The sequence below is a fragment of the Galeopterus variegatus genome, unplaced genomic scaffold, assembly GCF_000696425.1.
Source record: "Galeopterus variegatus unplaced genomic scaffold, G_variegatus-3.0.2 Scaffold1538, whole genome shotgun sequence".
Classification (NCBI taxonomy): domain Eukaryota; kingdom Metazoa; phylum Chordata; class Mammalia; order Dermoptera; family Cynocephalidae; genus Galeopterus; species Galeopterus variegatus.
Genome location: NW_007727649.1, coordinates 67,172 through 81,052, shown reverse-complemented (window position 1 = coordinate 81,052; position 13,881 = coordinate 67,172).

Below are 13,881 nucleotides of genomic sequence, written 5' to 3'. Positions count from 1 at the left end.
AGTGTGGTGCTGATAACACCAAGGCCAAGGGTTCGGATCCCATATAGGGATGGCCCATTAGCTCACTTGGGAGAGCCTGGTGCTGACAACACCACGTCAAGGGTTAACATCCCCTTACCAGTCATCTTTAGTAAATAAATAAATAAATAAATAAATAAATAAATAAATAAATAAATGCTGGTGAGGATGTGTAGGAACAGGAACTCTCATACATTGCTGGGGGGAATGCACAACAGTACAGCCACTTTGGAAGACAGTTTAATGGTTTCCTGTAAGTTAGCTCACTTGGGAGAGCCTGGTGCTGACAACACCACGCCAAGGGTTAACATCCCCTTACCAGTCATCTTTAGTAAATAAATAAATAAATGCTCGTGAGGATGTGTAGGAACAGGAACTCTCATATATTGCTGGGGGGAATGCACAACAGTACAGCCACTTTGGAAGACAGTTTAATGGTTTCCTGTAGAACTAAACATACTCTTACCATAGAATCTGACAATCTTACTCCTTGGTATTTACCAAAAGTTGAAAATTTATGTCCACACAAAACCTGCACATAAATATTTATAGCAGCTTTATTCATAATTATCAAAACTTGGAAACAATTAATGTCCTTCCATAGATGAATGAGTAAATAAACTGTGATACACGGAATTTTATTTATTGCTAAAAAGAAATGAGCTATCAAGCCATGAAAAGACATGCAGGAGACTTAAATGCATATTGCTGAGAGAAAGAAGCCAGTCTGAAAAGGCTACACTCTGTCTGAATCCAACTGTATGACTTTCTGAAAAAGGCAAAACTGTGGAAAAACAGTAAGAAGATCAGTGGTTGCCAGGGCTTAGGGAGTGGGGAGAGAGAATTGAGTAGAGCCCAGTGGTCTAGGGCAGCGGATCTGTTCTGTATGACACTGCAGTGGTGGACACGTGTCATCATACATGTGTCAGAACCCTCAGAATGCACAGCACAAAGACTGAACCCCAGTGTAAACTATGGACTTTGGTTAATAATAATGTATCAGTACTGGCTCATCTGAGAAATGGGGATAGTGGTGGTAACAGGGTATATGGGAATTCTCTGTTCTTTCCAATCAATTTTTCTATAATCTTAAAATTGTTCCACAAAAGTCTGTAGAAAAATGTGAATTTCATATCATTTTCATGTGTCAAAATATTATTCATCTTTTGATTGTTTTCCAACCATTCAAAAATGTAAAAACCATTTTTAGCTCTGCGCCATACAAAAACAGGTGGCAGGTGGAGTTGGTCCACGGAAAGGATTTTGCCACCTCCTGCCCTAAATAATCACATTGATAAAGATAAATCTCCTCTCAGAGCTTGAGGGGAGACAGAAGACAAGGGAGGAAACTGATATCATAGACCAGGGGCAAGGACTGGCTGCTCCTTGGTGGTCCACTGGATGCATGTTATTCTTTCCACACTCACAGCCACCTTACAGGCTGGGAGTCATTGCCCCACAAGAGGGTGATGCTGACACAAAGCAGCCACAAGAGGCTGGGGTTAGAATAGGTGTGAGGAGAGGTTGCAGAGTCAGGCTGCCTGGGTTTCAATTCCAGCCGTGCCACTTGTTGGCTCTGTGTCCTCAGACAGGTGACTTAACCTTTCTGTGCAGCATGTGCAGACGGGTAAAACATGGGTAACAGTGATGAGGTCTATCACATAGGACTGTTGTGAATATCAGATGAATTTATACCTAAAAGTTGCCTTGCACAGTGTCTGGCCCACAGCAAGCATTCAATCCTAGCTAGCCACTGTTGTTTTTAAAGCATGACTACTTCCTATTTAATAAAAGTGACAAAATCCCCACAAGGCTATGAAGGCCCTACACCTGCATCCAGAGTCTCATCTTATGGCCTGCCTACCCCTGGCTAGCTCACTCCACCCTCTATTCCTCAAATGTGCCAAGATCTCTGTATTAGTCCATTTCAGTTGCCCAGAATAGAATGCTCGAAACTGGGTAATTTGTAAAGAAATATAATTTATTTCTTACAGTTTCAGAGACTGGGAAGTCCAAAGTCCAGGGAAAACGTTTGGTGCTGGGCCTTCTTCTGTGGTGATGCAGGGTATCATATGGTGAGAATGGGCTGAGCAAGAGAGAGCTGACTTTCTCACTCGCTCCTCTTATGAAGTCCATTACTCCCTGAACGGCCAATCCATTCATGTGGGCACAGATCTCGCAATCTAATCACTTCCTTAAGGCCCCACCTTTCAAATACCCTTGAGCACTGTTACAATGGGTGTCAAGCTTGCAAGCTTCCAACACGTGAAATTTTGGGGGACACATTTGACCCATAACAATCTCTTTCTGCTTTTCCTTGCCTAGAATCCACCTTCTCCAACACACACACACACACACACACACACACACACACACACACACACACTGTCATTACTTAGGTCTCATTGCTCCCTTAGAAAGACCTTCTCTGACCACACGACCTAAACTTGACCCCTTCATTATCCTCCATCTTAGTATCCTGGTTGTTTCCTTCAAACCGTTATCACAAATTGCCATGCTTTCCCATATTTGCTACTTTATTTTTTAAACTTTATTCGTTTTTAGTCCAACACCCACACCTAGCGGCAGAACCATATCTGGTCTCTACACTGTTGTAGTATCTCTGGTGCTTAGCATAGGTCCTGGCAATCGTCACTGCTCAAATATCTTTGGAAGAAAAGAAGAGAGAAAGGAAGGGGAGAGGAGACTATAAGTTGGCTATTTCCGCAACAATGCAGCTTAACAATCACCCCAAAACTCAGTGGCTTATACCGAAATCATTCCTTCTTGTACTTGTGGTTGGTGGGTTAGATGCAGCTTGGCTGGGCCAGGCTCCAGGCTCTGGTTTGTCCGGGTGGCAGGTTGGTTCAGATCTGCTCCATCCTTGGATCAGAAACTACTTGGTGCAGGTAGTCTGCCCCACACTTCTCGCCCCGGTGCCCAGGGGATGGGGCAGTGGCTGCATGAGCACGTCTTCTTGTGGCAATCACTAGAACAGAAGAGGGCAAGCCCAATGTGCAGCACGGTTCTGGTGCCTCTTTCTGTCATGTCCACTCATCAGTGTCACGTCATGTCCATTGGACAAAGCAAGTCATTTGGCCAAGCCCAAAGCCAAAAGGCAGGGAAGTTGCTCTGCCTTCGACTCAGCCGTGGAAAGGGGTGGACACGTAACTCTATTATCGGCACTGATCATTCACTCCACCCCAGAAGCCGAGGCTCTGAGGGTTGCATGAAGAGTCTCCGACCCCACTGCTACTATGCGGGAAAGACGGGCTTCACGCTCAGCACTGCTTTGGTTTCCTCTTTTATATCCAGCCACATAATCTGGAGAAACCTGACCTCTAGCCCTCAGGGACCTTTCTCCAGAAAGAAAGAAGAAGAAATTGGGTCACTTTCTTTAAAAGCACTGAGTAAATTTGCAGAGGATGTCTCCCTGGCATAAATCTATGAGGATAGTTTTCTACTCTCCTTTTGCAGATGGGAAAGAATGCAGATGAATAGTTTACTTTCATATCTGTATCTGTTATAGAAGAATTATAAATTTGTATTAATTTTGATAACTTTTTCCCAACCTATTGATAAAATAATAGGTGTCCTGGAGATATCCTGGAGAAGAATTGGAAAATACAAAAAGGAAGTGGGAATGAGGAGGAAAAAGGAAGCAAGACAGGGTTGGGTTGAGTTTCTAGAAGCACTGAGAGTGGAGCTGAGCCTTAAAGGAAAGCAGTTTCCAGCAGGGGCAGGTGGAGGGGCAGGGCAATCCTGGACGAGGACATAGCGTGAGCAAAGGTAAGAAACCACCTGGCCCTTTCCAGGAACCACAAGCAGCTCCACAGGGCTGTTGTTTGTGGGGCAGGACTGCCTAATGGTTAGAGGTGAGGGTCTCAGAACCTCACAGTCTGGGTTGCACAGTTCTGGCTCTGCCATTTTCTAGCTACTGTGACCTTGGGCAAGTTAGATAACCTTTCCGTGCCTCCATTTCCTCACCTGAAAATGGAATCATATGAAACCAATTTTAGAAGAGTTGTTGTGAGGATTAAATGAGAAAAGACATGTAAAGCACTTATAATAGTAATTGATACACAGAAAGAACTTAATAAATGTTAGCAATGTTTATTATCAGGATAGGAAATAGGGTATAGTTGGAGGTAAGGCCCAGCAGGGCCAACACCATGTGCATATAAAGGGTAGTCGCCCAACAGAGGATGGAGAGTTGTGCTCTTTTATTCCAGAGTTGTTTGTAGGTTCTGAGTTCCTAGGGTTCAGGAACAGCCTTTCATCTTGGATCCTGTCCAGGGGAGGTTCCCTGTAAAACCAGGTCCAGGAGGCTAGAGTAAGATAACCAGGTTGCAGACTTCTTACTCCAAGAGTAGCAACAAACCCAGATTTGTTTGAGTCAGTGTTGAGCTGGCTGTTCTGTAATTTGCACTGAGCAAGAGGGAGGAGATTCTGAAGCCAGGAAATGAAGCTACAGGCAGGGCAGGAAGGGTCAGAATGAGGAAGGCCGGAGGGTCACAGCAAAGCACAGCAGGCCCCCAGAGCTGGCTCCTGGAACACAGATGACGTCCACCAGATGACGTCCTGCTTGCACAGCCTGCTGCCCTGCAATGGCCCAGGGACAGAGCGTCCAATTTGTTTTTCATTAGAAATGACTTTTACAGAATATTTTGACTTCAAAAGCAACATCTAGCCTCCGGAGAAAAAGTAGAAAGTGCAGACAAGCAAAGCAAAGGAAGAAAATAAAAATACGCCTATGATCCTACCACCCAGTCAGAACTACTCTTCACACTTGGTCAGTTTTCATCTGGCTTTTTCTAGGAATGCAATACATTTCTAGGCTCATTTATAAAAACTGAATCATTAACCACATACTCACTATAATTTTTTTTTCACTTGGCATTATATCATTAATATCTTTTTATGTCAATCATCTACAATCTCATTTTTGATGGTTATATAATATTCCATCATATGGACAGACAGGTACCTTAATTTATCAATCCCTTGCTTGGACATTAGACTATCTTCCAATTTCCATTATTCTAAACAACTGCAATGAGCACCCTTTTGCATAAATATTCATCCACGTCATCACTTACTTACCTAGGTTACATTTCAAATCCCTTGCTTGGACATTAGACTATCTTCCAATTTCCATTATTCTAAACAACTGCGATGAGCACCCTTTTGCATAAATATTCATCCACGTCATCACTTACTTACCTAGGTTACATTTCTAAAGTTGGAATTACCTGATCAAAGGATATGTATGCTTGTAAGACTTTGATGCATATTGCTTAACTAGCCTCAGAAAAAGTAGTAGTAAATTATACCCCAGGGACACATATTTAAGGGAATGATGCTTATCTTTATATACAGGGTCTAGAACAAAGCTTTGCACATAATAGGAGCTCAATAAATATGCATAGATTGTAATTTAGGCATAATAAATCCCAACTCTTTCAAGTACACTCTCTGCAGTTCTGCTGCTGTCTTCTGTTAGCTCTCCGAGAGACTGCTCGTAAAAATGAGAGAAAGGTAAGAGATCATGAAAAGGAAGAGGAACAATATCTCAGGGGACCGTGCCATTTAATAATACACTAAGTCATTACACAGCACTTTCACTGAAATATAGGTGTTAATGGTCCACTTATGAACATATCTATTCCAACATAAATCAGAGTCTCAATTATTTAAACCATCCCAATGTAACCACACCAGGCAAAAGTCACGTACGTAGAAGTACGAGGGTTAGAGGTAAAATACCATGCAGAAAATAACTATTGTCACATCCAACTTCCCAATAAACAGGATAGAAATACCACTGGGGAATACACTTTCTCCCCTCAATATCCAATGTAACCAGCTTAAGGAAAGCACTTCACAGAAGTGTGGGTGTGAAGAGAAAGGGGCACTTAGGCACAGTCTGAGCTCAGCCCCTAAGCTTTGATTTCTGACTATATTTCAAAATTATTCCTTTCAAATCCTCAGACTAGAGGGCTTGGTTCATTTTGACAGAAAAAGATAATCATTGAGAAACAGAAGGAGGTTTGGTTTAGCCTTACAATGGTTTCTATGTTAAGCCTCACAAATGAGAGTCATATTAAACTGGATTTATTCGTCCGTGACATCAAAGAAAGGAGAATGAAGGAGAAAAATGTATTAAAACATGCAAAAATAATCTTTCTATAAAACCTGACATTTATGAACGTAACTCAAAGAAATACCTTAAAATTAATCTGTGGATTACAGCAATTTGAAATGTATGAGAAGAATACAGAGTGAAGAGGGGGGAAAACAAACAAATTGAAATGTATTGACATTCTAAAGTCTCTTTTCATTTAACAACAAATATTTTCTGAGAACACAAGGCTCTCAGTTATTAACAATTCATATTTTTTTTACAAGATATATTCCCTTTTAATCATGTACAGTATATGAAAAATCCTCTTTAGGATTACCTGCACAAAATTGCAAAGGAAAAAAATGTATAAGATTATACGACAGTTCAAAGCTGAATTACAAATGTGTGCACCCAGCAGCAGATAAAAATGAAGAACAAAATGATTAATTTTTCAATTTCCCCACAAAGACTTAATGTTAATTTTAATTCACTTACAAGCTGCCTTGTAAAGGATTATTAACAAAACCAAATAACCCGATGGTTTGATGATATGAAGGTAATGGGAAATTATTTCCTAGAGAGATTGTCACTTAGAAGCTGGATGAGTTTCTGATTCACTCACGGCCTCAATTTCTCATGTGTGAACTGGGAAATGACAATGTCACCAGCCCAGTAGGATTAATATGAGGACTTCATGAGATGATGGAATTAAGTGCTGGGCACATGGTAGGGACTCACTTAAAAATGGATTTTTATTGATGTGGGGCATGGCAAAAATTTATTCTCAAAGAGCTTATAATAAAGATCATCAATAAGTCTATTACAATATACTTTTCTAAACTTTTCTTTCCTTTTCTTTAATTCCTTTATATCTACAATGCAACCAGTAATAAGTTCTGCTCAGACTGTTTTAAGGTGGAAGACATCAATAAATAACAGCAAGGGCCGAGCTCCGTGGTGCCCTCGGGAGAGTGCGGCGCTGGGAGCACAGCAGCGCTCCTGCTGCGGGTTCGATCCTATATAGGGATGACCGGAGCGCTCACAGCGCTCACTGGCTGAGTGCGGTGCAGCCGGTCTCAAAAGGGACTAAATAAATAAATAAATAACAGCAATAATTTGTATTGAGCACTTAGCACCTACCAGGTGCTTTGTATTATCTCAAACAGTCCCCACAACAACCCTACAGGTAGGTACTATTCTTCACCTTAGTTTGCCAATGAAAAATTGAGACCCAGAGAAGTTAAGCAGTTTTCTAAATGGCTGGAAGCAGCAGAGACATTAAGAGCATGAGGTCTGGAGCCAGGCTGCCTTAGTTTTCCCATTGAGGGGAATTGGGATGGGTGGGGTATTAGTCAAGGTTCTCCAGAGAAACATAACCAATAGGATATGTGTGTTTGTGTTTATGTGTGTGTATAAAGAGAGAGTTTATTTTAAAGAATTGGCTTATACACTTGTGGGGTGTGAAGAATGCAAAATTTTCAGGGCTGGCTGGCAGTCTGGGAATTCTAGCAGAAGTTGATGTCACAGTCTTGAGTCAGAGAGCAGTCCAGAGGCAAAATTCCTTCCTTTCTGGGGGACCTCAGTCTTTTCTCTTACGGCCTTCAATTGATTGGATGAAGTCAACACAAATTATGGAGGATAACCTACTTTATTGAAAATCTAATTATTTAAATGTTAATGACATCTAAAAATGACCTTCCCAGCAACATCTAGACTAGTGGTTGACCAACCAACTGGGCACTATATTCTACCAAGTTGACACTGGTGGTAAGAATATGACCTACCTCATATGGTTTTGAAAGGATGAAATGAGACCATGCATGCATACTACTTGCTATGCCTTAGGTACTCAGTATTATCTCTAGCTCTTATGGACAGAGTCTGGTAAGGAGGAAGCAGCCATGGGTGTTAGCTATTGTTACTAAGTGACAGAGCTATATTGGAACATAGGTCATTTACCTCCAAAGCTCATTGTCAATCTCTAAACCCGTGCTGTCCAATATGACAGCCACCAGACAGATGTGGCTACCAAGCACTTGCATGCAGCTAACATGACTAAAATTTAAATTTAACTTTAAAAACTAAAGTAATGTAAATTTGTAAATATTAAAATGGCCTGGATATATTTGGTTAAACAAAATATACCACCAACATTAATTTCATCTCTTACTTTTTACTTTTCTCAAATGTGGCTACTACAAAATTTTAAATTACACATGTGGCTTGCATCATATTTTTACTGGACAGTGCTACTCTAAATGTTGTGCCTTCCTAGGGGCACACAGGCCTGGCCCGTGAACACAGCCCTACACAGGACAGGCTCAGCAGAAAAAACACTGCATCAGTGCATCTTAATTTCAGTGAGGCTGTGCAAACTCTTTTTAAAAAAATCTTAACAGCAGCACCAACCACAAAGGAAAAAAATGTAAATTAGACTTTATTAAAATTAGATCTATCTTTCATCAAAAGATACTAAGAGAGTAAAAAGGCAAACCACAGATTTGGAAAAGATATTTATAATTCACATACCCAACAAAGGACTTGTATCCAAGATATGTAACAAATTCCTGCAAATCAATAAGTAAAAGGAATATAACTCAATAGAAAAATGTGGGAAAGATTTGAACAGGCATTTTAGAAAAGAAGATGTCCAAATGGCCAACAAACATATGAGATGTAAATTAAAACATAATGGCTGAAATGAAAATGATGGAAAATACTAGATGCTGACACAGATATGAAACAACCGAAATTCTCACCTACTGCTTGTGGGGTAGAAATCAGTACAACCGTGTTTGCGGGTTTTTTTCTTCCACCTAAACAAGTATGGTTTCTACCCCCCACCCCACAAAAAAGCAGCAAGATTTATCTTTAATGTAAAAAGCCAGAATTTCAAAATACATAAAATAATGAGGCAGAGAGGAAACGGCCTCGGGCTTTGCCTCACTGGGAGGAATCACTGGCAGTTAATTGAGCCGTAGGGAGACTGAGAAGCAAGATGGCAAACATGGTAAGCTTCAAAAATGACAAAATATAGAGCCTGACCTTTTTAAAGAAAACCCCGTGGGCTCCTTGCAAACTGCAGGGCATTCTTTGAAGCCAGGAACCAGAGAGGCCCTGCTGCGGGCTCTGGCGAAAGCAGGCGAAAGTCTGCTGAGGGGTTACTTTCCCATTAAGCCATAAAACAATTTTCTTTGGAAAAATGTGTCTGTAACAAATGCTGCACGGAATTAGACTAGATCACTGAAAATTGGAAATTTGCAAAGCTTTGCGCAAGCCTTTGATATCATGGTCTGCCCTAAATCTAAGAGTTAAGAGCTGTTCTTGTCAGGAGTCTGTTTTTGAAGTTCCTCTGTAAGTCGAGCAGTGCATGAGGCTCCGCGGCAGCTCCTGGTCAGGGAAATGGAGAGGTGATTGTTGTTAACATAAAACACGGAGTCCTGGGACCAGCTTTCCGTCTGCCCCCAAAACCAGCTGCCGCCAATCTCCTCCACTCCACAGTTCTCTGTGGGAAGGTGCTAGTCCAGGGACTTACATCCTGGGGCCCACAGACCCTTAACATGTTCACAGAAGGATTTCAGGGATTCTGTGAACTTGGATGGAGAAAAATATATTTATGTTTGCTAACTTCTAACCAAAATTTAGCACTTCAGTTTGGAAAGTAGACAAAAACACCATAGTAATATTATCAGTCCCTATTGTCATCAATAGAATCACAGATATTTGCATATCATATTAGAGTTGTTACAGATATATTGAAATCAAGTTCATGCTCATCTGCATGTCAAAATTGGTTATTGGGCCCATTGCTAGAACTTGTTATGTAAGGCATTAATAAAGAAGCATATGTATTATTCTGACACAATTAAAAAAATATTTTGATAATGATATTTCAATTAACTGTGACCTTATGTATCTTCAGCATTTAAAAATATTACTCTATCATGTCTGTACACTTTACCAGCCTGCCAAAGGGGTCCCAGGCATGAAGGAAGTTAAGAACCCCTATCTGGAAAGAACAGGGAGGACTTGGTTAGGGCAGGGAGAACCAAGTAGAAGGAGCAAGGCAGAGCACAGGTGCTAGGCTTTGATCCTAGCACAGGTATAGTTAGATATAGCAAGGAGAGGCCCGACCCAACCTGAATACCAGGCAAACCAGGGAGGTCCAGAAGAGCAGTGGCCTGAAAGGGTGCTGCTCATGGCAGACCAAAGAAGCACAATGCAAGGATCCCCAGAGGGAAATCTCCCTACCCAAAAAGTATTGTGGTTACTTTTTGCAGCTCTGGCTTTGACTTAGGTCAGACCTGGTTCAGTCCTGGCTTCGGCACTCACCTTAGGCAAGAGATGGTTTACCTAGTCATGATGAACCTCAGTTTCTCCATCTTTAAAATGGTAATAATAATACCTGCTTCAAAATTTTGTTAAAGTTAAATAACTTATTTGTAAATATAATGTCAAAGAACGCAAATTACAGAATGATACTCCGTTTATGAAACGTTAAGTGATGCAAAACAATGTTATATGATGTTTATAAAGACTTATGTAGTAATATAGAAAGTCATGCATGAGAGTGATAAACACCATATTCAGTTTCCTAGTGCTTACATATAGCAAATGGAGGGAAATAGGCTTGGGAGAGATACAGGCAGAGGAGTGGAAATCTGAAACTAATACCTCTGGCAAACGTTAACATTTGATGAAGCTCAGAAGTGGGTTGTTTTCTGAGCTTTATTTAAGTGACCAATCATAAACTAAACATTTTAAAATGTACAATTTGATAGGTTTTGACATATGTATACACTTATGAAACCATCACCATAATCATGATTGTAAACATATCCATCACCGCCAAAAGTTTCCTCGCTCTTTTGTAATTTCTCCATCCTGCCTATCCCCATCCCCCATTCCCAGGCAATCACTGAATCAGATTTCTGTCACTGTGGATTAGTTTGAGCTTTCTAGAATTTCATAACTAGAATCATACACTATCCTCTTTTCTTTTGGTTTCTTTCACTCGGCACAATTATTTTGAAATCTGTTTATGTTGGTGGGCATATCAATAGTCTACTCCTTTTTATTAGAGTAGTATTCTGTTGCATAGATATACCACGATTGGTTTATCCATTCCCCTCTAGAATATGCTCAACAGGCCAAGATTGATCTCAATTCACATTTATTTTGGGAGCAGAGATATTTTTTTCATATGTACTCAGTCCCAGATTTCTGAAATATTAGTGGTAAAATGATACTTACAACAATAGCTAGCTTTTGTAGTCAGGCACTCTTTTAAGTGCTTTAAATGTATTAACTTATTTATTTCTCATAATCACCCATTTGTTTAAAAGACTATCCTTCCATTGATTAACTTTTGCATCTTTCTCAAAAGTCAGTTGAGCACATTCATGTGGATTGATTTCTGCATTCTCTATTCTGTTCCATTAATCTGTGTCTATCTTCCTGCCAATACCACACAGTCTTGATAGTGTAGTCTTGAAATCAAGGAGACTTATTTCTCCCACATTATTTTCCTTTTTTCAAAACTGTATTAGCTATTCTAGTTTCTTTGCATTTCCAAATAATTCTTAGAAAAATCTTGTCTGTATCTATAAAAAAATCTTTCTGGGATTTGAAAATAATTACATTAAATATTAACATGTATATTTATTTGTGTGGAGAACTGACATCTTTAGTGTGTTAAATCTTTCAATCCATGAACCTATGTCTCTCCATTTATTCAGATTTTTAAAAAATTTTTCTCATCAGCATTTTGTAGTTTTCAACATACAAACCCTCTAAGTTTTGTTAGATTTGCACCTAAGTATTTCATATTTTTTTGAACAATTATAAATGGTGTTGTATTTTTAATTTCAATGTCTACATGTTCATTGCTAGGAAAACAATTTTTGTATGTTTATCTTGTATTCTCTGAGCTTGATGAACACACTTACAAGTCCTCTGTGTTTTTGTAGATTACTTGGGATTTTCTATGTAGACAACCACATCATCTGCAAATAGAGGTCACTTTATTTCTTATTTTTTAATCTGTGTGCCTTTTATTTGCCTTTCTTGCCTTACTGCATGGCTAGAAGTTTCAGAATTATATTGAATAAGAATGGTAAGAATGAACATCTTTGCCTTGTTCTGACCTTAGGAAGAAAACATTCAGTTTTTCACCATTAAGTATAATGTTAGACATAGGTTTTTATAGATGCTCTATTTTGAGTTTTAAACATTTCCCTCTCTGTCCTTATTTTCTTGAGGTTTTTTTTTTTTAATATCATGAATGGAGTGTTGAATTTTGTCAAAAAAAATTTTTTTTGCATCAATTGGTATGATCATGTGATTTTTCTTCTTAAGCCTGCCAATATATTGGATTACATTAATTTTACAATATTGAAACAGACTTGCATCCCTGGCATAAACCCTGTTTGGTCATGTATATAATTCTTTTTTATATATTGCTAAATTTCACTTGCTAATATTTTGTTAAGAATTTTTGTGTCTATTTTCATGAGGGTTATTGTTCTGTAGTTTTCTCTTTTTGTACTTTATTTGCGTGGTGTTTGTACTAGAGTAATATTTGTTTCATAAAATACATTGGGAAGCCTTCCCTCCTCTTCTACTTTCTAGAAAATATTGTACAGAATTGGCACTAAATCTTCTTTAAATGTTCGGTAAAATTCTCCAATGAAACCATCAAGGCCTGGAGATTTCAAGAGATTTAAAATTAGAAATTCAATTTTCTTAATAGTTACAGGATTACTCAAATTCTCTATTTCATGGATAAATTTCTGGACACATACAAACTACCAAGACTAAACCAAGAAGAGATAGAAAACTGAACAGACCAATAATGAGCAACAAAGAAAAGCCCAGGACTGAATGGCTTCACTGCTGAATTCTACCAAACCTTTAAAAAGGAATTAACACCAATCCTTTTCAAAGTATTCCAAAAAATTGAAACAGAGGCCATTCTCCCAAGCTCATTCTATAAGACCAGCATCACCCTAATACCAAAACCAGACAAATATACAACAAAAAAGAAAACTACAGCCAATATCCTTGATCAGAGTGCAAAATACTCAACAAAATATTAGCAGACAGAATACAACAGTACATCAAAAAGATTATACATCAGGCTCAAGTGGGATTCATTTCAGGGATGCAAGATGGTTCAAAACATGCAAATCAATAAATGTGATACACCACATCAACAAAATCAAGGAAAAAACCATATAACTATCTCAATAGATGCAGAAAAATCATCTAACAAAATTCAATATCCCTTCATTATAAAGACTCAACAAATTAGGTATAGAAGGAAAGTATCTCAACACAATAAAAGCAATATATGACAAACCCACCACCAATATCATCCTGAATGTGGAAAAGCTAAAAACTTTCCTTTAAAAACAGAATAAGACAAGGATGCCCTCTCTCACCACTCCTATATAACATGACATTGGAAATACTAGCTAGAGCAATCCAGCAAGAGAAAGAAATAAAGGACATCCAAATTAGAAAAGACAAAGTCAGATTATGCCTGTTTCCAGATAACATGATCCTACATATAGAAAAACCAAAAGGCTCTACTAAAAAACTCTTAGAGTTGATAAATGAATTCAATAAAGCCGCAGGATACAAAACTGATATACAAAAATCAATAGCATTTTTATACTTTAACAATGAACTAGCAGGAAAAAAAAATCAAGAAAACGAGCCCATTTACAATAACTACC